Source organism: Botryllus schlosseri, chromosome 4, assembly GCF_051294905.1.
Source record: "Botryllus schlosseri isolate E-star chromosome 4, Bs_hap1, whole genome shotgun sequence".
NCBI lineage: Eukaryota > Metazoa > Chordata > Ascidiacea > Stolidobranchia > Styelidae > Botryllus > Botryllus schlosseri.
This window is the reverse complement of record NC_137239.1, coordinates 4,394,046-4,418,168: the sequence shown is the minus strand read 5'-3', so window position 1 is coordinate 4,418,168 and position 24,123 is coordinate 4,394,046. Positions and strand designations below refer to the sequence as shown.

At 39.5% G+C, this 24,123-nt stretch overlaps 1 protein-coding gene and 1 long non-coding RNA gene across 5 annotated transcripts in view; one reads left to right on the top strand and one right to left on the bottom strand.

The window, feature by feature from the left end:
* Positions 1 to 24,123, bottom strand: part of LOC145437976 (uncharacterized) — a 574,293-nt gene that overhangs the window by 216,209 nt on the left and 333,961 nt on the right. The gene's annotated exons all lie outside the window — the stretch shown is intronic.
* LOC145436873 (uncharacterized) lies at positions 1,172 to 15,166 on the top strand. 4 transcript variants are annotated; one of them, XR_013914454.1, is made up of 6 exons: positions 1,173 to 1,462; positions 1,966 to 2,074; positions 2,136 to 2,332; positions 5,495 to 5,608; positions 11,411 to 11,514; positions 13,280 to 15,166. It is a non-coding gene; the product is annotated as an uncharacterized LOC145436873 (long non-coding RNA). The 4 variants fall into 4 exon arrangements; XR_013914455.1 differs by lacking the exon at positions 13,280 to 15,166 and having other exon boundaries at positions 1,172 to 1,462; positions 11,411 to 11,615; XR_013914456.1 differs by lacking the exons at positions 11,411 to 11,514; positions 13,280 to 15,166 and adding an exon at positions 6,451 to 7,034 and having other exon boundaries at positions 1,174 to 1,462.

The window sequence follows — 24,123 nt, the reverse complement described above, 5'->3', positions numbered from 1 at the left end:
TGTGGGTTCATGCTCATATGATGTGTCTATGAGCTCACATGTATATCAGTAGTCATTCCGAACGAATTTTATGCGGTGTCAAACATTCATACCGGATATCAATTGGGAAGGAATTTGAAAAGCCTCGCAAAATGTGATTTTATAGAATGTAAACGTGCAATGGCAACGACCGATTTTGCAGCTTCGTTCCGCTTCGCTGAAGCTTTACTCAGACTTATTTTGCGGCAGCTACTGTGGGATTTCTGGCAATCCAAAAGTTGTCTTCCAGAGCTCAGAATTTACTGAATCTGGCCTAGATCGTAAGCTACTGTCGCACTGATTCCGAAATTATCAATCAAAATACGGTCAGGCTCCGTACCGAGATGAAAAATCACTCTCAACATCGAAAATCTGCTTTGTTCAGAACAATCGGATGACCGCAAAACAATGACCCATTGCGACTCTTCGATTGTTCGGACAATGCTCAGACTTGAGGGCGAATTCTAAGCGGTTCAGTGCCTGATCATATTTTCATTTACATTTTCGGAGTCAGTGTGACAGTAGATTTCGATCAATATGAGATTCAGTTAATTCTGCGCTCTGGAAGACGACTTTTAGATTGCCATAAATCTCACAGTTGCTGCCGTAAAATAAGTCTGAGTAAAGCTTCAGTGAAGCGGAACGAAGCTGCAAAATCGGTCGTTGCCACTCCACGTTTACATTCTATAGTGATTTGATCGGTATGGTTATTGACCTGAAGCTATAGATTTTCCATCAGGCTGCAGTGTTTGATTAGTAATATTATTACTGATATAAATAACCCAGGTTGTAGCCGACGGTGGTGCCGGGCTTGAAGCAAATAGGTAGGTGATCAGATATCATGGTCGTGCTGTACCAATACTTGACTGACGACTCGCTTTCTTGAGGTTTGCTCTGATCTGACTTCACATACCTACGATACTCACGTTACTCCTTGATGTTAGTGTTACTTTCTTAAATGTTCTTATAGTTAATCGCTTGTTTCTCATTCCAGTTTATTATAAACAAATTATCAGATCAACATACCAAAAGATTGCGATAAAATAAAAAGGTGATCGTATTATTTTCCTGCCGAACTTACTGAAGAAATTTGTTATACCAATATGTATGAAAAACCGCGACGCTGAACATTTTACTTGTATCCGGCACCGCTGCCATTGCCATCGAACAACAGTATAGCAATCATTCAGTTATTAGTAGTACCCGTTGTATTTTATTATTGATGAAATGAAAAATGGACTAGCTGTCTCTCCTTTACGCATGACTTACTGAGTCACGTGACTGTATGACGCAATCGATCGATACCACGCAGGATCGGAGTGAGTGAGGTATATCGTGAATCTTTCGGTCTTAGTTACGTGAATCTAAATAGCATATAGCGAGGAAATGGGGATGGATTTAGTGCAAAACGGAATCAAGAGGGAGCACATTGATTTACTGCAAGGTAATTCGTATTTGTAAATTTCCAACATCTGTAAATTAAGTCATGTTCATGTTATCGAGTTTCACACACAGCGCCCAGCGGGATGAGTTGACATAGATTACCTATTTTCGATCTAGCTGCTTGATGCACCATAAAAATGTGAGCTAATGCTGTTTAATAATTTCATCTGAAGATATATATTTGTAGACCTAGTGATGAAACCTCACTGGCAGATGAAGTTATATGCTGTACATCTTGCTTTGCAGTTGACCTGTTTCAATTACTTGATATGGTTTGGTAGAATGTCTAATGTAAAGTGTTAGTTGTGCCCTTATATCGGAACTACCGATTTGCTGTCTACACATTTATTGAGGCGTCACAGACAACATCCGAGTGTTGTCATGTCATGCGGGATCTGTGGCATAGTGTATTCAAAATATGAAAACACTGGGCCTGTTTTGCTATGAAGCACCGACCTCTCTTGACTATGACCTGCTGTGCATTCATGATCATATGCTTTTCAGTATTACTTCTCGAAGAAGCTTTCGCAAAAGTTGAGGAATATCATGCAAAAGACAAAAGCATCTGGTACATCTTCATAGAGAGTGCCAGCTTTGTGTCTATGCTCATCAGGTGATTGGGATGATTGTTATTCTTTTATTTAATCATTTATAAGTTTCATCTTATTCAAAAGGTCACCCCGATCTAACTATTGAAGATGCCAGGGTGCAGTTCGAAACAGAATTCAATAGACCTGGCGCCAATTGGCCGAATGTCATCGCTCTCATGAAGTACACTCATCACGACAGACGTAATCAGTTAAAGGTGCTAGAATTCGGTGGCGGTGCTGAAATTTTGAAGAGCTTTCCGATGCTGCAAGATATTAGACTGGTGAGTTCTTTCATTCCTTAAAGATGACTTTCAGTTGCAGCCATATAACTTCGAAAATCAGTAAAATGAAATTGTTTGTGTGCCTCGGCAAATTGAAAATTGTATTGCCTATGTATTTTCCTATTGCATCAATATATACACTGTTTTCCTATTACACGATATGTGTACACTGTACCAGGCTTGGACAACTATAGAAAATTTTAAGCTCTTTCAAATTGAATTAGATTAGAATTAGGGCGCTTTTTTTTTCAAATTAGATTTTGCTCAAATTAGATTTTGCTCAATTTGCAAAAACTTGAAAATTGACAGAAATTATGAATGACAAGGGAATCCTGCAGAATTCAAGTCTACTTCATACACTGTAAATTCACAGCGTTGAATGAGACACAACATTGTGCATAGGTATATACAATATTTGGCTGACACATATTATCGGCTGAGATCTGACATCGAGAATCCGCCATGTTGTGTGCACGTCCACACATCATCAGGGAATATCATAAGATGTAGGTTAATGCTCATATGATGTGTCTATGAGCTCACATGCATATCAGTATAGTCATTCCGGACAAATTTCCTGCGGTGTCAAACATTCATACCGGATATCAATTGAAAGGGAGTTTGAGAGGTCGCTGGCCAATCTTCACTATGAAACTTCACGAAGTTACTATTGACGTGATATATCATCCCAGGCAGCCTAAAGTGCGGTAATGGTAATATTGATACACGTCGAAAAGCCTCGCCAAATGTGATTTGATCGGTATGTCCTAAGCTAAAGATTTTTATTCAGGCTACAGTGTTTAATTAACAATATTATTACAGTTATAAATAAGGTTGTAACCGACGGTGGTACCGGGCTTCAAGCAAATAGGTTGCTGATCATATATTATGGTCGTGCTGTACCAATACCTGACTGACGACTCGCTCTCTTGAGGTTTGCTCTGATCTGACTTTACATACCCACGATAGTCACGTTAATCCTTATAGTTAATCGCTTATAAACAAAATATCAGATCAACATACCAAGAGATTGCGATAAAATAATAAGGTGATCATATTATTTCACTACCGAACTTACTGAAGAAATTTATAATACAAATATGTATGAAACACCCCGAAGTTGAACATTTTACTTGTATCCGGCACCGCTGTTATTGCCATCGAACAACAGTATAGCAATGATGCAGTTATAAGTAGTACCCTTTGTATTTTATCATTGATGAACTAAAAAGTTGACTCCGTCTCTTTACGCATGACTTACTGAGTCACGTGATTGTATGACGCAATCCTGAGACGATCGATCGTTATCACGCAGGACCAAAGTGAGTGAGATATACCGTGAATCTGTCGGTCTTTGTTACGTGAATCTAAATAGCATATAGCGAAGAAATGGAGATGTTTTTAGTTCAAAACGGAATGAAGATGGAGCACATTGATTTGCTGCAAGGTAATTCGTTTATGTAAATTTTCAACATCTGTAAATAATGTTATGTTCATGTTATCCGGTTTCACATACAGCACCAGTGCTCATCGGTATGAGTAGATATAGATTACCTATTTTCGATCTAGCAGCTTGATGCGCCATAAGAGCAGACCATGAAAATGTGAGCTAATGCTGTTTAATAATTTCATCTGAAGATATTATAATGGACCTAGTGATGAAACCTCATTTGCAGATGAAGTTATGTACGGTACATCTTTCGTTGCACATGACCTGTTATAATTACTTGATATGGTTTGGTAGAATGGCTAATGGAGAGTGTGGTTTGTGCCCTTTTATCGAAACTATCGATTTGCTGTCTACACATTTATTGTCACAGACAACATCCGATTGTTATCATGTCATGCAGGATCTGTGGCATAGTGTATTCAAAATATGAAGATCTCTGTATAGCCATTGTAAAAGGAGACACAAAAGTATGAAGACACTGTACTTGTTTTGCTGTATGAAGCACCGTCCTCTCCTAACTATGACCTACTGCCCGATTCCTCTCCGAATTCAATATATTTTGTATTAAAGTGCATTCATGATCAAATGCTTTTCAGTATTACTTCTCGAAAAAGCTGTCGCAAAAGTTGAAGAATCTCAGACAAAAGACAAAGGCATTTGGTACGTCTTCATGGAAAGCGCATGCTTTGTGTCCAGGCTCATCAGGTGATTGGGATGATTGTTATTCTTTTTCTTGTCATTATAAGTTTCATGTTATTCAAAAGGTCACCCTAATATAACGATTGAAGATGCCAGCGGGTGCAGTTGAAAACAGAATACAATAGACCTGGCGCCAATTGGCTGAATGTCATCACTCTCATGAAGTACACTCATCACGACAGACGTAATCAGTTGAAGGTGCTAGAATTTAGTGGCGTTGCTGAAATTTTGAAGAGATCTCCAATGTTGCAAGATATTAGACTGGTGAGTTCTTTCATTCCTTAGATGACTTCAATTTGCAGTCATAACTTCGAAAATCAGTAAAATGAAATTGTTTGTGTGCTTCGGCAAATTAAGCAATTATAATGCCTATGTATCTTCCTATTGCATTAATATACACTGTTTGCCTATTACACAACATGTGCACAGTGTACACTGTACCAGCCTTGGACAACTAGTAGATTTTCAGCTCTCTCAAATTGAATTAGATTGGAATTGAAGCGCGTTTTTTTTCAAATTAGATTACAATTAGAATTACTCAATTTGCAAAAACTTGAAAATTGACAGAAATTATGAATGACAAGGGAATCCAGCCAAATTCAAGCTTAGTTCATAGGAACGAGCATGAGATAGGTTAACGTCTGTGCACCATAGCTGAAAAGTTCGACGTGATGTTGCATGAGACAGATAATTTTGTTAGCTCACTACCAAATACCATAGTCAATTAGGCATTTTCAGAAGAATTATGAATATGATCAGAATTGAAAGAATATGGAAACATTCAACTAATTGGGTTAGAATTAGATTAATGAGATTTCGTGATACCATATGCTAAAAATAATTCAATTATTGTGACGATTAAATAAAGAAAATCTAATTATGTTCGTATCAAGATAAATCAGTGCACAAATATGTATTTTAAAATAAATAATATGGATGAATTTACTCACTCTAACTAACCTGTGCATATTCATGACTAACAGCTCTGAGTAACGCGTTGTTATTCCCAATAGATCAGACATGAGTTTCAACTGCTTGTTGATAGAAGTGTTGAAGAAATGCATGAGAAGTACATGGAAATGCTTCTCACTCTTGATAAAGTTTTTGGAGAGCAGACTGATCAAGAGGTTTGTATTATGTTTGATAATTAACAGTGCTACAGTCATAGGCGCCGACTTTTATTTTTGCATGGGGTGGCGGCAGGTGCGTAGCCAGGGGGTGTCGAGATCCCTCTTTTTAAAACGCAAAACAACGATCTTTTGAAATGACCATTCTGACTCTAATATTCAGTTGCAATTCAACAAGTCGTATTATCGGTGTTACACGGGGCCGCGACCAATTCGCGATATTCATCTGTGCACGCATGTCGCACAATGCTACGCGACGCGATTTCCTGCTGAAATATTTTGAACGCGGCTTGCGGCCCTCATTGATGCAAATAATGCACTTTAATTTGTAGAATGTGTATTTGTTCGTCAAATTGTGATAGGAGATAGTGTGTCTCAGAGCGTGCGATGAAATCTACGTTTCTAACGATGAGGTCGAATTTGTACATCTAATAACGAAATCAGCATAGAATGTTTTCGTTCAAACCAATCGAAGAAATTGAGAATTTGCGCCATCGAGACTCTCGTGTTGCATCAATTTTTGACAATGTAATTCAACCCCGTGTACTGCACAATGTGCAGTAACAATAACAAAACAAAACACTGACAAGTGACACCGAGGGAATACGAGTGTATAAAGCAGACAAGAATTAGTAGCCTTCAGATGATAGCAAACTAGATAGCGCGCATCTAATCAGTAATGCCACAACTTGCATACAGCGCTAATGCCCAAACTTGCCTTTATCTGAAATGGAATGTGATGGCTGGAATGGAAACTTCTGAATTGCAGGAATGCTCCTCGCCTGTCTATTATGGTTCTTATTAGTCCTTCACCTGTCTATTATGATTCTAATTGTTCGCAGGGAACTGAAGACGATGAAATACATATCCTGCTCGAACTGCAGAAGGCTCTCGAATAGACAAGAAAATAAAGTCGAACCATAGTTTGAGTGCGATGTGTCTTTGTCAGGTAAGATTTGCTACCAGTCTAGTATGGATCTGCTTCAGTTTAGATATACATAGAAGTTCTATAAAATAGAATCCTTATATATGGTCGAAATTCTTGAGCCGGTCCCATAACGAAGGTATATTATGCTATGCTAAACACTGCGCTCGACGTAATGGAGCTGCAAAATTTTGTATCAAGACCAACTGACGTGGCTGCGCGTCATCGATTCTTAACCCGTTGCGAAAATATGCGATGGTGAAGTTAACGCACTAGAAACGCGGAAGCTCGAGCGTAACGGGTCTTACGCAAAATTCATTTAATTTATGTTTATCATATTTTGGAATTCGGAAAAGTAGGATTTTCACACTAACAGTATTGGAGTTGCCAAAAAGGAAGACATTTGGGCGTCCTAGGACGACAATTTCAAAAACCTGAAAAAGGAGGACAAATCCTCCTAATAGAGGTCGTATGTTAACCCTAATTTAATTGCAGCACCATTACGGTAGCTTTCTGGAGGCAATGTCTACGGCAAATTTTTTCCGACCTGCGAGTTGATTTGAGACCTCAACATTTTTATAGCGCAGTGCCCCTCTAAGATTAAGCAGCTAACAAGTTATGATCGAACGAAGTCCGTGTTATTGGAACCCCTTGAAATTCTGATGATTTAGAGAAATTTATGCATCTGAACACAATTAATGCTTCAATTTATAACCGAATAATACAATGACTTTTAATCAATTTGCCCTTTGGAGCAAAGTTTGTTAACGGTTCTCTGCACTCTAAAAACTATGTGGTCTCAACTTCATGGGCGAAACGAGAAAATTTTTCAGGCCGCAGACATTTTCTTCAGAACGCCACCGTAATGGAGCTGTAATTTATTGAATTTTCCACATGGGAATCATACTCTAGCAGTCACGCAAAAATCGAAATTTAAATAGTTGTCAGCCGATGCTATGAAGGAAATATCTCGTACACGCCCTATGTCCCAAAAAATAGAATACACTAGGCCCGATTTTGACATAAATCTCCTGACTGAACATCTTCCGTTGAACGCGGTATCTAAACCACCTTTGCGTGTACGACGTATTTCCATCATAATAACATCGGCTGACAACGATATAAAGTTCGATTTCCGCGTGACTGCTGGAGCATGATTCCGATGTGGAAAATTCAATAAATTGCAGCTTCTTTACGGTGGCGTTCTGCAGTAAATGGCTGCGGCCTAAAAAAAATTCTTGTTTCGCCCTTCAATTTGAGACGACATGAGTGCACTGTCCCTTCAAACTATTCGCCGATTCAACTACACTTGAATCTTTAGTATGAGAAGCACTGTCGTAACCAAGTCACAAGGCTCCGAGTCACAACTCAAATCTTGCGTTTCATAGGATTGACTCGAGTCAAGTCCGAGTCCAAATCAACAAGTAGAGGTTAGAGTCCGATTCATGGTGTTATGAATCGAATCCAAGTCATTTTGTTGACTGCTCAAGTTTCCAGTTGAAGTCCTGTTAACCCACTTTTTATGACTGTTTTATTATTTAATCTGTTTATTATTTAATTTAATTTTCCTTACTTTTTAGTAGTTTCTGGTAGCAATTTAAAGTGCCAGTACCAATAGAAGAAATGCCAATAGTGTGGTTATTATTCTAGTATTCTTCGAAATAACGATGAAATGTCTTACTTGGCCATCTGAGTTGAGTCATATGACTTGGTTCGAGTCATGCGTAATGACTCAAGTCGAGTCAATACACAGATTGTGTCGAATCGAGTCATTTTTGTGTTTTGAGAAAATGACCCGAGTCATGAGAAAGTCATTACTCCAGTCATTACATCCCTGATGAGAAGTCTCCTCTAAGCATTTCTAGCTGAAGTTGGTCGTGTGCTCTGGATTTGCACGTGAATATTTAGCAAAATAATTTAAAGCTAACATATTGTTTTAATTCCAGGCACATACCGTCGATTTACCGACTTCAAAGTTGACTCCTCATCTTTTGATTGCACGTCATGAGAATGGAGATGAACAATCGTGGATGGCGGCCAATGGCATCACCATAGAGCACAGATCCGAAAACCAAAGACGACCGTTTGAGATGATAATTGATCTCGTAGCATACATGTGATCTTAGTTATCCCAAGGTCTTTCAAATAATGCAATTCATTCAACGTGTCCTTGTTGGTGATAAAAATTCGGGATTTCAATCGATCAAGTTCGTCAATTTTTGGAAAAAATATTAAAATGCCCAGCAATCGATTGAAAAAAAGTAGGCTAAATAATCTCCCTTGCTCCAAGTACTTGTACTGTGAGTACCGCTTTATTTTGGTATGGAATGTAACTGTACATAGTGGATTTTTTATTTTCACAATAATTCTGTATTTTTATGGCTAGACTTTTGCTATGCCTTCAATTAGTAAACTTTTCGTTTTTAGGGGTACTATACGAAGGGCTGTTCCAAAATAACATACTGTTGAGCCAAAATTGGTTTACTATGTTTTTTTTTTAGCAATTCAATCAATCATTTGATCATGAAACTAGTCAATTTGTAAGAAACAATATTTATTGACGACAGTACTGTACAGTGTACAGTACATACACCTTGCTTTAGTTCCGAATCCAGTTCTTTTATACTGTTATTACTGTTAGTATATTACTATTGAAATCAACCAGAATATTTTCGGCCGACACTGGTCAGCAAGTCTAGTAGAGAATTGGAAAGAACATTGTATATCAACAATCGTATCACAAAAATATGACGTCACCAGCATGAAATTTCGAGAGAGAGAGAGCATTCAATCCATTTCATTCCCAGGTGGTACACGAACTCTTGTTGACAGAGTTTGTGTAAACCACCTGCATGGGAATAGAGCATTGAATGCTCACTCTCGAAATTTCATGCTGGTGAAGGCATATTTTGTGATACGATTGCTGATATACAATGTTCTTTCGGATTCTCCACTAGTTGCTGACGAGTGTCAATCGAAAATATTCGGGTTCATTCAATATGAACTTGAATATACTATTTAATTGCGTATTGAAGTTCTGTACCTCGAAGCAGCTCTGTTATTACTCTATAAAATCCTGTCTTACTGTGTCAAAAAATTGTTGTTTTCAATTTGTATTGTCATATTTAACAGCAACTTACACTGTTTCTTTTATTGTACATTCTACAAGCAACTCATTTGAAATAAAATATTGTTTCCAGAAGAGCCTGTGGAGGTATTTCAGGTACATAATTTCGAGCTCTGCAGCGATAGGTACGGACATGCTACTTCAGACCACACAATATTATGACATACATCGCTACCACACAATGTGGCATCTAAAAAAAAATTCGAATATTGTGTGTTTTTTAGGTGCATAAATGCACGCGTTTAAGCTTACAGTGTAGGAAGGAGCATGAGATTGGTTAGCGTCTGTGCACCATAGCTGAAAAGTTGGACATGATGTTGCACGAGGCGGATATTTTTGTTAGCTCCCTACCAAATACCATAGTCAATTAGGCATTAGGCAAGAACAATGAATATGATGAGAATTAAAAGAGTATAGAAACTTTTAACTAATTAGGTTAGAATTAGATTAATGAGATTTCGTAATACTTGGGTGAAATTAGACAACTAGAATCATTTATTTGTCAAAGTCCAAGTGATACAATATGCTAAAAATAATTAAATTATTGTGATGAATAAATGAAGACAATCTAATTATGTTCGTATCAAGATAAGTTAGTGAATAACTATGTATTTTAAAATGAATATGAATGAATTTACTTACTCTAGCTAACGTGTTTTAACTGATGTGCATATTCATGACTAACAGCTCTGAGTAACGCGTTGTTATTCTCAATAGATCAGGCATGAGTTTCAACTGCTTGTTGATAGAAGTGTTGAAGAAATGCATGAGAAGTACATGGAAATGCTTCTCACTCTTGCTAAAGTTTTTGAAGAGCAGACTGATCAAGAGGTTGGTATTATGTTTGATAATTAACAGTGCTACAGTCATAGGCGCCGACTTTTATTTTTGCATGGGATGGCGGCAGGCGCGTAGCCAGGGGGTGTCGAGATCCCCTCGTTGAAACGCAAAACCATTTCCTTTTGAAATGAGCATTTTGACTCTAATATTCAACAAGTCGTATTATCAGTGTTACGCTGGGCCGCGACCAATTAGCGAGATTCATCACACAATGCTACGCGACGCGATTTCCCGCTGAAATATTTTAAACGCGGCTTGCGGCCCTCATCGATGCGAATAATGCACTTCAATTTGCAGAAGGTGTACGTATATTTGTTCGTCAAATCGCGATAGGAGATGGTGTTTCTCAGAGCGCGCGATGAAATCGACGTTTCTAACGATGATGTCGAATTTGTACATCTAATAACGATCGTTACTTTGAACAAATCAGCACGCTGGGCGAAATACATAGTAGTGATCAATTTTATCGGACTGGACAATCAACCGGCAAAGTTATGCTGATAAAGAAATTGCAGATATGCCGCAAACCCGCAATAATTACAATTACAGGGTGCGCTTGTCATACGTAAATACCCAGATTCGGCATTGGCAAAGAGCATAATTTGTTCAGACACGGGCATAAGTTTTAATCAAAAAGATACATAAACACGAACTGTTTGAGGAAAGTGTTTCGGCGGACAGTAGTAAGGCCTGCACGCGGACGCGCTATATCAAACCCCCCACGATAGTGCACATGAGATATTGATAACCCATTTTGCATACAAATGATTCTCGCTAATTTGCAGTAGGCCTACGCAGCATCGATAATACGAATTAGTGAATTGGCATTTCAAAAGGATGGGCTGGAATGGAAGCATTTGGAGTGCAGGAATGTCCCTCACCTGTATATTATGATTCTACTTGTTTGCAGGGAAATGAAGACGATGAAATCCATGTCCTGCTCAAACTGCAGAACCTCTCAAAGACAAGAAAATAAAGTCGAACCATGGTTTGAGTGCGACATGTCTTTGTCAGGTAAGATTTGCTACCTGTCTAGTATGGATCTGATTCAGTTCATATATATATAGAAGTTTTATAAAATATAATCCTTATATATGATAGAAATTCTTGAGCTGTCCCAAAACGAAGGTGTATTATGTTATGCTAAACACCGCGCTTGACGTAATGGAGCTGCAGAATTCCGTATTAAGGCCAACTGACTAGGCTGCGCGTCATCCATTCTTAACCCGTAGCGGACATATAGAAGTCGCGGCGAGTAAAGCGATTGTGACGTTATCGCACCAGAAATTTCACAACGGTTTAGGAAACGTGGAAGCTCGAGCGTAACAGGTCCTATGCGAAATTCAGGTCAGGTAAGTTTATGTTATTTTGGAGTAGGGAAAGGAGGATTTTCACAGTAACAGTACTGGAGTTGCCAAAAAGGAAGACATTTAGGCGTCCTAGGACGACAATTTCAAAAACATGAAAAAGGAGTACAAATCCTTCTAAAGGAGGTCGTATGGTAACCCTAAATTTATTTCAGCACCATTACGGTGGCGCTCTGAAGACAACGGTTGCAGTAAATTTTTTCTCGACCCACGAGTTAATTCGAGACCACATCATTTGTATAGCGCAGTGCCCCTTTCAGATTTACCAACTAACAATTTTTGATCGAACAAGGTCCATGGTACATTGGTACCCCTTAAGATTCTGATGATGTAGAGAAATTTATGCATCTGATCACAGTTGGTGCATCTAATAATGCTTCGATTTATAATCGAATAATATAATATGAAGGAAATATGTCGTGCACGCCCTATGTCCTAAAGAAATAGAATACACTAGGCCCAATTTTGACCTAAATCTCCTGACTGAACATCTTCCGTTGAATGTCGCTTCTAAACCACCTTGGCGTGTACGACATATTTCCTTCATAACATCGTGTGACAACGATATAAAGTTCGATCTTTGTGTGATGTTCTTGTGAAAATTTCAATAAATTGAAACTCTATTGCGGTGACGTTCTGAAGAAAATGGCTGCGGCCTAAAGTTTTATCGTTTGCCCTTCAATTAGGGACGACATCATTTTTAGAGTGCAGTGCCTCTTCAGACTATTCGTTGATTCAACTGCATTTATATCTTTAGTATGAGAAGCAGGGTCGTAACCAAGTCACAAGGCTCCGAGTCACAACTCAATCTCACTTTTATAGGATTGACTCGAGTCAAGTTGAGTTATTTTCAATTCACCACCGAGTCAAGTCCTAGTTCAAGTCAACAAGTAGAGGTTCGAGTCCGAGTCATGGTGTTATGACTCGAGTCCGAGTCCAAGTCATTGTGGTGACTGCTCAGTTCCAGTTGAAGTCTTGTTAAATCCACTTTTTATCACTGTTTGGTGATATCGAATGGTTCGCATTTATAATACACTAATTTTCCTTACTTTTAGTAGTTTCTGGTAGCATTTTCAAGTGCCAGTACCAATAGAAGAAATGCCAATAGTGTGGTTATTTTAGTTCTTCGAAATTACGATGAAATGTCTTTGTTGGCCGTCTGAGTCTCGATTCATATGACTTGGTTCGAGTCATGTGCAATGACTCGAGTCCAAGTCGAGTCGAGTCATTTTTTTGTTTTGATAAATTGACTCGAGTCAAGTCGAGTCATCAGAAAGTCGTGACTCAAGTCATTACAACCCTGATGAGAAGTCTCATAAAAGCATTTCTAGCTGAAGTTGGTCATGTGCTCTGGATTCGCACGTGAATATTTGGCAATATAATTTGAAGCTCACATATTGTTTTAATTCCAGGCACATACAGTCAATTTAACGACTTCAAAGTTGACTCCTTGTCGTTTGATTGCACGTCATGAGAATGGAGATGAACAATCGTGGATTTCGGCCAATAGCATCACCGTCAAGCACAGATCCGAAAACGAAAGAAGACCGCTTGAGAGGATAATTGATCTCGTAGCATGCTTTTACGCATGGGATCTTAGTTATGCCAAGGTGTTTCAAACAATGCCATTCATTCAACGTGTCCTTGTTGGTGATAAAAATTCGCGATTTCAGTCGAACAAGTTCGTCAATTTTTGGAAAAAATATCAAAATGTCCAGCAATCGATTGGAAAAATGTAGGCTAATTAATCTTCCCTGCTCCAAGTACTTGTACTGTGAGTACTACTTTCTAGGGCTGGGCAAAATCGAGTACCTGAGTCATTCGATTCTGAATCACATAAAATGCTTCGAGTCGAGTATCACTCATCATGACGTAATAACAGAATGTAATATGTCAAAGCTTAAATATGTACCTTTCATGCCACCACAAATAATATAATGCCTGTTATTGATCACACCAAAGATTGTTCGGCCATACGGGTTTCATTGCACTTTGTGACAATGTTGTGAGATGATCACGACTTGGGAAATATATATTTTCAGTAACGTTCGTAGCGTTGTACTGTATGTCACCAATGCTGCGATACGGCCAGTCAATGTTTCAAGGCATTCACGGAAAAATTGTATCGAAACTATAATTATCGTTGATAAATTAACGTGTAGTGGCGAGGAGCGTATAATTACAGTACTCGGAAAAATCGAATTTTACTACTCGACTCGAATCATTAGAATTATTACTCGATTCAGATTCGAGTACTCGAATCATTGTACCTAGCCCTACTGCTTTCTGTTGCCATGTAATGTACCTGTAAATATTGAATTTTGTTATTTTTTGCATTTGCACAATAATTCGTTTTTTTGTGGATAGACTTTTGCTATGCCTTCAATTTGTAGACTTTTTGTTTTTGGTGGCACTTGACACTTGTCAGTGGTAATCGTCAGCAAATCTAGTGGAGATTTGGAAAGGGCATTGTATATCAACAGTCGTATCGCAAAATATGACGTCATCAGCAGGAAATTTCGAGAGTGCACCATTCCCAGCTGGTACACGAAATCCTGTTGACAGAGTTTAGGCTGGTGTATTTTATACATGTCATTTCCGCTGCTATTAGTCCCTTCACTTCCACTATTACAATTGGGTTGTTGTATATCTCTTTGTTGGCGTTGAGTGTTTCGCGAATGTTTTTCTAGTACTTTGATTAGCACACTGTGGTTCACTTATCAAAATTCACCAGCAGGAACTCTGTCAACAGAAGGAGTTCGTGTACCAGCTGCATCGGAATAGTGCACTGAACGCTATCTCTCTCGAAATTTCATGCTGGCGACGTCATGTTTTGTGATACGATTTTGTTGATATACAATGTTCTTTCCAATTCTTTACTAGTTACTGACGATTGCCCCTGACGAGTGTCAGCCGAAAATATTCGGGCTCATTTCAATATGAACACATACTATTCAATTGTATATTGAAGTTCTGTACCTCCAAGAAGCTCTTTTATGACTGTATAAAATCCTGTCTTACTGTGTCAAAAAATTGTTGTTTTCAATTTTTATTGTCATATTTACAACGGCAATTTACAGTTTTAACGTACATTTTACAACCGATTCTTTTAAAATAAAATATTGTTTCAAGAGCCTGTGGAGGTATATCAGGTACATAATTTCGAGCTCTGCAGTGATAGGTAGGGACATGCCACTTCAGACCACACAATATTATGACATACATCGCTACCACACAATGTGGCATCTAAAAAAAATCGAATATTGTGTGTTTTTTAGGTGCATAAATGCACGCGTTTCAGTTTACAGTGTACATATAACGGTTTCGTATTGGCGTTTTCGCTGCAGTGAATATCTAGTTTTCAGTCCATTTGTCCAAAACACTCTGAACTCAGTGGGTTCACTTTTGTACCTTCTCGGAATTGGGTTTCAATGTCACCGACTATTGTTGCTAATAGCGACTAGAGTGAAACCACAAGTCCGCTGCCGGATGTTTATAATGTGGCCAATGAACATGAACAACAGTGATCATACTCGAAATTTGCTGTCTTGAGAGATTATTTATTGGAAGTATTTCTAACTAAAAATCTTAGAAATATTCTAAATAGTATTTCTGAGTCTACTCAGAATAGCTTCGCGGGCCAGACGAAATCACCTGGCGGGCCGTATGTGTGACACCCCTGGTCTAGGTATATGTATACATTGATATGTCAGATTATTTTGATGTCGATTGGCTTAGCCCGGTTGTTGTGTAGAGCTCCAGAGACACGTTGCACTGTTGATGGAGGGTGTCGATGGTGGAGGGTGTCGATACTTTCTATAGTCGCTTTGGTCAAGTGTGAGCACACATTACCATCCAGCCATTCCTTGACTTTTAGGCGTGGGATTTGGTCCGCAAATGCAGCAGGTAAAATGATTAATGGTTTCCAGCAGGTGTGTGGGGTCGCGGTCCGGATCTAATCCTTTAGTACAGTGGTTCCCAACCGGGGAGGAATTCCCCCCTTGGGGGGAATTTTGCAATTTTTAGGGAGGAATTCGACTTTAGAATTGTAACGGATTTCCCAAATTGTTCATGTTCGAACTGTCATGAAGTCAACCAGTTATATCCGTGCGTATGCTCCCTATGGCTGTTTTTTGTTTGCTGAAAATATGTTCAAATGCTCTTTGAAATTTCTGTTTTACATACAAATCCCCCCACCCCTTTTTTAACTAGTGCAGATGTGCTGCAGTTCGCAACACAATTTTGTAGGCTAGCGATGGCCTCTCGATCAAGTATATCCTAAGCGAGTAAATGTCGTGCCGAATCTATCACAACAAGGCCTCTAGTGAAAGTATTTATCTTATATTTTCAAGTCAACATTTTCAGAGAGTGACTAAATATTTCAACGTCATCGATCCAAGTCAAAGAGATCGCTAGCCTTGCTTCATTTTTAGTGAACAGCTGCCCGATCAAAAAAAAATACATGGTAAACTTGGTGCAATGTTGCCGAAACGTAATGGGTGTCCTAAATTTCAATGAGCTCCAGCAGGGAATCTGATCACGTGTGTGTTATATATCAGGGCTGTAACCCAGTCACGAGGCTTCGAGTCACAAGTCAATCTCACTTTCATAGTTTTGACTCGAGTCAAGTCGAGTCATTTTCAATTCACCATCGAGTCAAGTCCGAGTCCAAGTCTCCGAGCAGACGGTCGAGTTCGAGTCATGGTATTATGACTCGAGTACGAGTCCAAGTCACACTCAGGTCAACACTGTTTGGTGATATTGAATGATTTGGATTAATGATATATACTAATTTTCCTCACTGTGAGCAGTTTCTTGTCGCATTGTCATGTGCCAGGACCAATAGACGAAATTCCAACAGGGTGGTCACTTTACTGTTCTTCGAAATTACAATGAATTGTCGGTCTTAGCATTTTTATAGTCTTGGGTCATATGGCTTGGTTCGAGTCATGCACAATGACCCGAGTCCAAGTCGAGACAATCTTCGAGTCGTTTCTGTATTTTGAGAAAATGACTCGAGTCAAGTCGAGTTATCAGAAAATGGTGACTCGAGTCAAACTCGAGTCTGGTCAACCCTGCTATATATGAAAGTACCACTATTGTTGGCCAAACTTGAGAAAAAAATCGCGAGACCAGTAAATTTCGGATAACTCTGAATGTCGGAGACCTTTTGGGTCAGAAGTGATACATATCTATCATTGCCGCGATGCCAGCTGAGCAGTCACTCTCGCCACGCAGCCGTCATTTGCTCCTGACCCACGCTCTCGTTTCGCCAGCCAGACAGCATTGTTTCGTCACCATGCCACTCGCCATAACAATGAAAAATTCGAGGTTGATTGTGGGGGTCCCAGGGCCACGAGCGAAATAAGATTTATATTTTCTTAATCAGTACAGCAGTAGCTTACGATTGATACCCGTTTCATCAAATTTGATACTCGAAAAGTTGGTCAAAAATTACTGTCAAATTGCCTTCAGCCAAATGGAAAGTGGGTCGTAGACCGATTTCACTGATCCGTGAGGTTTGCTTGTGTCGACACCATATAGGACACGTTGGTTCGAAAATTGATTGAAATAGTTCTCTCCGATAAATTGTAAGCCAATTCATGGCGTGTCCGTATTAGCATAGCCTATAAGTATAATATGATCCTACTTCCTGTACATATGTTGTACAACTCCGAAGCTTTAAAATATCGCCAATGATTGGTGAAGAGTGAATGTTCCCCTCTCGCATACTTTGGTCTTGGCTAAGCGCATGTATTGACATTATGCGGAAACCTCTTGGTCAAGGGTCACCAACCTTTTTGCAACCAAGGGCTATTTTTGGGTACTGATTGAAGCGACGGGCTACCATTTACTCCCGCCGTTTACCCGTGTCAGACACAATTTCCGCTTTGATATTCATAGCATTGGGCAGGTATCGCATAGCGGTAAGACTTCTAAGAGGTTCTTTTAAATCAATACATCTCATTTCAACCAGCTAGCCAGCAAGACTTTTTAAGAAATCACGAATTACTTCGCACCGTGTTTATATAAATTATATAACAACTGTAAGCTCAGATTTTAAAATAAATCACGTCACAGGTTAGACTAGACATCGTCCTATCTGTTTCGAAGCCAGTCAGTGGGAGGCCTGACATTGCATGCTATCAACTAGTGCGCTATACTCTTTTATGTATCTTACACTGCAACTCTGAGTGAGTGATCCAGATGTGCATTAGTGAGGCGTGTTCTGTGTTTGTTACTTGATGAATGTCGTGTCCGCAAAGGCTGATTGACAACGATAAGTTGAACCAAACACGCTTGCAACATTCATAACTGCTGCTCATTCACCACTGTACTTTTCCGTGTCAACAAGGCACCAAAGTTTGCTGCAGCCTTGAGGGCTTTGTGGTGGAGGTGATTTTGCAGTGGTACAATTTCAATCTGTAACTGTTCAGCATCGAGACATGACCGATTTCATTATACCTGACAGCAGCATCGATTACAGAAAGTTAGAAACATGGTACTATAAATTGCGTTGGGTGTAAGAGAGACAAGCTGCGTGAAAAGATGCAATGCACATTGGGCATACTGCATCTGCTAGTACGTCACCGCCATTTGCTACCGGATAGTAATGTTGTTTACTACTTTGGCATTGTCCTGGACGTCGAGCTACCATAACGGAACCCCCACCATTGCAAGAAGACCGTGGATGGCATTCCGTCATATCGCCTGTATGGGCAGTACGCCGTAGGCCTATTCTACGTCTTCGATATCTTGTTATTCTACTACATGTTGGTATATTACTAATTGTAATTGGGGATATTCGATATTACTAATCGTAATTGGGGATATTTGATATCATCATTTTAAGTGTTTATATATATGTATTGTCATTTCCAAGTCACATGCTATAGTGTGATTTAAACAACAATAGCTAAATAACTAAATATATATATTTAAAAGCTCACTGGTGATAATCTGACGAATATTGGCAAATGCTGCTATTCGATCTATTTTTAGAACAGGCTTGCGGGCCACTCATCTGGTCCTCGCGGGCAACCAGGTTGGTGACCCCTGCTCTAGGTAGTTTGAAACCGACATCGGTAGGAAACGGGTAAATAAAACTATCTTGTAACAATCCTAGTATATTTGGTGTGTACTTAAATCGTCTTTGCTACCACGGAGTATTGAATATCATCGACCAGCACAGCTGCGTAAAGTATTTGGCCTCACCTGTACAACGAGTGCCTGAATAACCATCCTTGCATGTGCAAAACTTCAAATTGTTGTCATATCTACTGACGACGCAGTCCTCGTTTTGGTTGCAATCCTCGTCACTGCTGCATGACGCTATCGGTAAAATTAACTAGGTCAGTTCAAGTAGTAAAAAAAAATTATATGGAGCATTGACAAGACTGCAAGTAACTCGTATCATTGACTTTAAAAGTCTTCAGCATGAGTATCATGAACAGTGCCAATCTTCTGGTATATGTAACTATAACCGTGGACGAAAGGAGTATCTCATCAAAGCCAAGTTGTACATTCAAATTGTCAGATGGGGCTACCTCATTCAATCGATATAGGTGATTATAACCACCTTCTTGAAATATACTTTTGGGTTTTTATATCTTCAATAGCAATTATTTGTTTTTGGCATAATGAGTATTACCGGAGACCCGGTCATGGTATTGTATGGGATGGAATGGGATATTTCAATACTCCATACGCGCCCCAATCATTCCATACCATACTTAAAAATTTTCCATACCAGAGCAACTTTCTTCCATTCATGGAATCATGGAGGATCGAACATAAAATATAAACAGTGCACACACGGGATTATTCTGAAACAGATACTCATGAAATGTAGATCTATATGTGGTATCGCACCGCTAGCTTTAACATCGTCTACAAAATTACATAAAAGAAAGGTATTTTCAAATTATCCCCAATCTTTTTGCTTCATTCCTCACAGCCTGAAATTTCTATTCCCACCCTTTAAAATTGCCCATTTCACTACAACTTTGGAAGACTTAGTTTTGCGAAGACTTGCTATTAGCGAAAGTTAAGACCACCAGAAATGAACAGCACGCAATTAATTAATGAGCAGTGAACTGGTAAGAGGTAACCCTTCATGCAGTGTTGAGGCTCCGTAAAGTGCCTACAGAAAAATTGGAAGGAGTTGAAATGTTTTTCAAATGTACTGAGATATAACATCCATTTTCATGCGTAAATGCCGAATAATGCACAGGTCAGATAAACTTCCTGGTGTTGAAGAACTTACGCGTATGGTTGGCATATGCCGCCACAAGCTACACTTTAGCCCGGAATATTATAACTCGAAATAAATAAATATGTTATTTCACCTGTCAAGAGTCCGGCTATGCTATCAATTAGCGAGGCCGCGAATTCCCGTGAATACATATTTTACATATGAGCTATTATTATAACGAACCAGGAGATTTCAATTACACCAATTCGCATACAAATGAATAACAACCCATGCGAATGCTCACGCACCGCTGCAGAGTCGATTGCCGCTAATTAGAGGCATGGATAATACGTATTTGCTGAATTGCAATTGAGCTGAGAAATATTAGAGATACCATCGGCTTTTCATAACGACATTTATTAAAATTGGTAACCAATGTACAAAAAATCAAGCGCGTCTATTCCCAAACAGAAACCTCGAAATTCCCCCAAAAAACGACTGCATTAGAACATCGCTACAATCATTTCGCGACAACGGATCAAATGTCCAATTTCCCCGTCAGTCTGTGGGTTAAACACTCAAACATATTAGCTTCATTAGCCAACAGCAGGATGTCCATTTACTTATATTACAATGTTCTAAATCATTGTAACCTCTTTTGATAAAATTAATTGCATTTCAACTGCGGATCACTCCGTGCATGGCGCTGGCAGCATAAAAAGTCGACCCTAAACGAGCATGCACATTGCCAAGCTCAGGAATTTTTCTTGCTTTGTTACAAAACTTTCCTCGAAATATTCAGTTTTCCGTTGGAGAATATTTACTGACTCTCTGCCGTGAGCTTGACCCGCAATCACAGTACAGAAAATACGACATACACAACATGTAGGTATAGTCAGCGAATGATGCTTTTTCAACAAATCAATGAAATTGATAAAAGGAAAATTGTCGAATGTAAAGAAATCTAGCAGGCGTACGGGATCCATCTTGATTTGATATGTTTATTGTGTCATAAAACAAAATCCTTGCGATTGAAGTGTTGGCTAATGTATAACTTGTTATGGGGTTATATCGGCAGCAAGTTGCCTATAGAGCAGTGGTTCTTAACCCTTTTTCCTCCAGCGCCCCCTTTCAAAAATTATCGTGCTCCAGCGCCCCCCAACTTCATATTGTGAGGAATGTAATAAAGACAATGAGTAAGAGGGAGGGCCGTAACAGCACTTCGTCAACCCCCCTATAAACGACTGCCTTGCGCACCCATAGCGTGATAAACCAAACTTCTGAGGGCTTCGCTCTCACGAACCCAATAGCGTGATTTCGATGGTCAGCAAAGTTTGTGTGGCCTGGTCGCCCTAGTTACCAAAATTTTCTATAATGCAAGAATGAATAGTTGGTAATTACATATATAAGTCGCTATAAACTTTTTATCCTCTCAGCCCACGTAATCAGATTTACCAGTAGCGCTGAGTGAGCTGTTGTATAGGAAAATAAAGGGCACGTAATTAATAATTGAACATATTCGGGCGTGCCCGTAGGTACAAATATTCGTTACCAGGGCCATAACAGCACTTCGTCAGCCCCCAAACAAAAAACGTTGGTCCTGGGCCCCCATCGGGTGATAAACCAAACTTCCGGGGGACTTCACCCCCAGACCCCCATTCGGCTGTCCGCTATTTGCTGGTATCTACATTGGGTGTCCATTTACTGAAGCAGCTACTCTTGCCTAGACGCGCGGTGCGCGAAAAATTTCACTAATTAATGATTGAATTGGTCAAGATGATCGGAAATTGCATGTAAATTGAGATCAATTTTTATCCTCTCTCTGCTCACGTAAACAGATTTACCGGTAGAGCTGAGTGATGTGAGTTTGAAAAGGTAGGACCACTCAATAATAATTATACATCTTCGGGCGTATACCCGTTGGCAAGAACGAAACGTCACTTCGTCAGGCCCCCGAAAAAACTTGGGTCTTGGGCTCCCATAGGGTGATAAACCGACCGCCCCCCATCACGTTGTTCGCTTTTGCCACGGAATCAGATGTACTGTTTCGCGAGCCAGTGCGATGCGCGAAAACTTTCGATAATTCATGCTAAAATCGGTAAGTAAGATCGGGGATTGCAAATATATTGCTATCAATTTCTTGTCCTCTCTTCTAACGTTACCAGATTTACCGGTAGAGCTGAGTGAGATGCAATATTCCCTCTAAGCTGCGCGCGTGCGCAGTGCTGACACCGTCTCTGCGCACAGAAAATCTACGTTGCGCACAACAAATCCGAAGTTGTGACCTTTAATTAGTCGTTACGCACTGTTGTCCAAGGGTCAGCGCAGGGAGTTGTTGAGTGTGCGCAGACTCATCAAAACTTAAAGCGAACATTGTGAGGTGTCTTGGAAACTGTAGGGCCCGTAACTAATAATTAAACATATTCAGGCGGGCGAACCCGTTAATATGACTTCGTTGCATGATGTTATTTCGTGACCTTCTGTCTGCAATATCAAAAAATATAGAATCGCCCAACAGGGATATCGCCCAACAGGAATATCCTTGTCGCCCAATCGTACTAAACTAGGAGACACACACGATTTCAAATTGCTATTTCTTCACTGGTATATAATTTTTCCCTGCCAGATGGAATTCGTCTTCTGGGGTTCAGATTGCCAAGACAGGAACATTCGGTGCCAGTCATTTAGGCGCCCATGGAAAATTAAACCTATATGTATTTTGAAGGCTATATATAACGAAGTTTTCGGTGTTAATTTGCTCTGAATTCTCATTAAGGATATGTCCTATCACCACATCATCTACTGCGAAGTCATTTTTCTCCAGCGCCCCCATACCGCCCCCCTGAGCCCAGCGCCCCCCATATCGCCCCATGAGCGTTTCCGCCCCCTTCAAATGTATCAGACTCAAGCCCCGAGAAATCAAACATAGCTGGATTTTCGTCGAAACATTATTAATGTTTTTGTATAAAACATCCTGTCACAGTTTTTCTAATTCCCAATTTTCTGTGCCCGAGTATATGGAATACAATTTTGTGACAACGTGTGATATTGACCCATGAAATCTTATTCGTTACTTTGGTTTGAGTTTAGAATTCACTTATAAACGCATTTCTACTCGTTGCTGTTAACTCAGGATTGTCAAATTTTCGTCGGGTGATAAAAACTTCATTTTAGTTCGAATCAGCGAACAAAATATATTGATGTTTTCTCGTGATGAGACAAAGAGATTTGCACGGTGTGAATATAGCACCAATAATGTATTTCAAATTGAACAAAAAGTCAAAACGTTTCTTTGGAAAATTATCACGAATTATTTTTTTACTGTATGAAATCTATCAGCGGAGTCCTCGGATTTTTCATATTTATGAAGGCAGGGTTGTAGCCAAGTCACATGTTTCCAAGTCACAAATCAATCGCACTTTTATAGTTTTGACTCGAGTCAAGTCGAGTAATTTTCAATTCAGCTCCAGGTCAAGTCCGAATCCAATTCAGCTAGTAGATGGAGGAGTCCGTGTCAAAGTGTTTCGACTCCAGTCCGAGTCCAAGTCATTATGCTCACTGTTCAGTTTTCAGTTCAATGCAATTCTAATCAATTTTTTCAACTCCACTCTAGTGACAGCGTAGAGATAGCGTAGTGGTGGTGATAAGCGCCTCCGCGTGGGCGGCTCAGGTTCGATTCCGCGACGGAAGTTATTATAGGTTCCTCTTTCCGTCGTTATTACGGCGACAAAAAAGCCGAGATTAAGACCCGATGAACGAACGATTTAACAAGGAATGAAAAGAGCAACATAGAGCCGTGGAATATGGACATAAAATAATGAAAAACGGCGACATCGGGTATTAAGCCAAGGAGGTAGATGCGAGTTCTACTGTAACCACAACTGGTCGTCCGGCATCTTCCTATCTGTTCAGTACATCGCATTGTGTCCTACCGCATTGTCCATTGTGCGTGTATTGTTCAGATACTAATATACTTTTGCGATTATTTTATTTTATTTAGAATGTCATATTCATAATATAGTAATTTCCCTCAGTTTACTCAGAACAATGATTCGAGTGCAA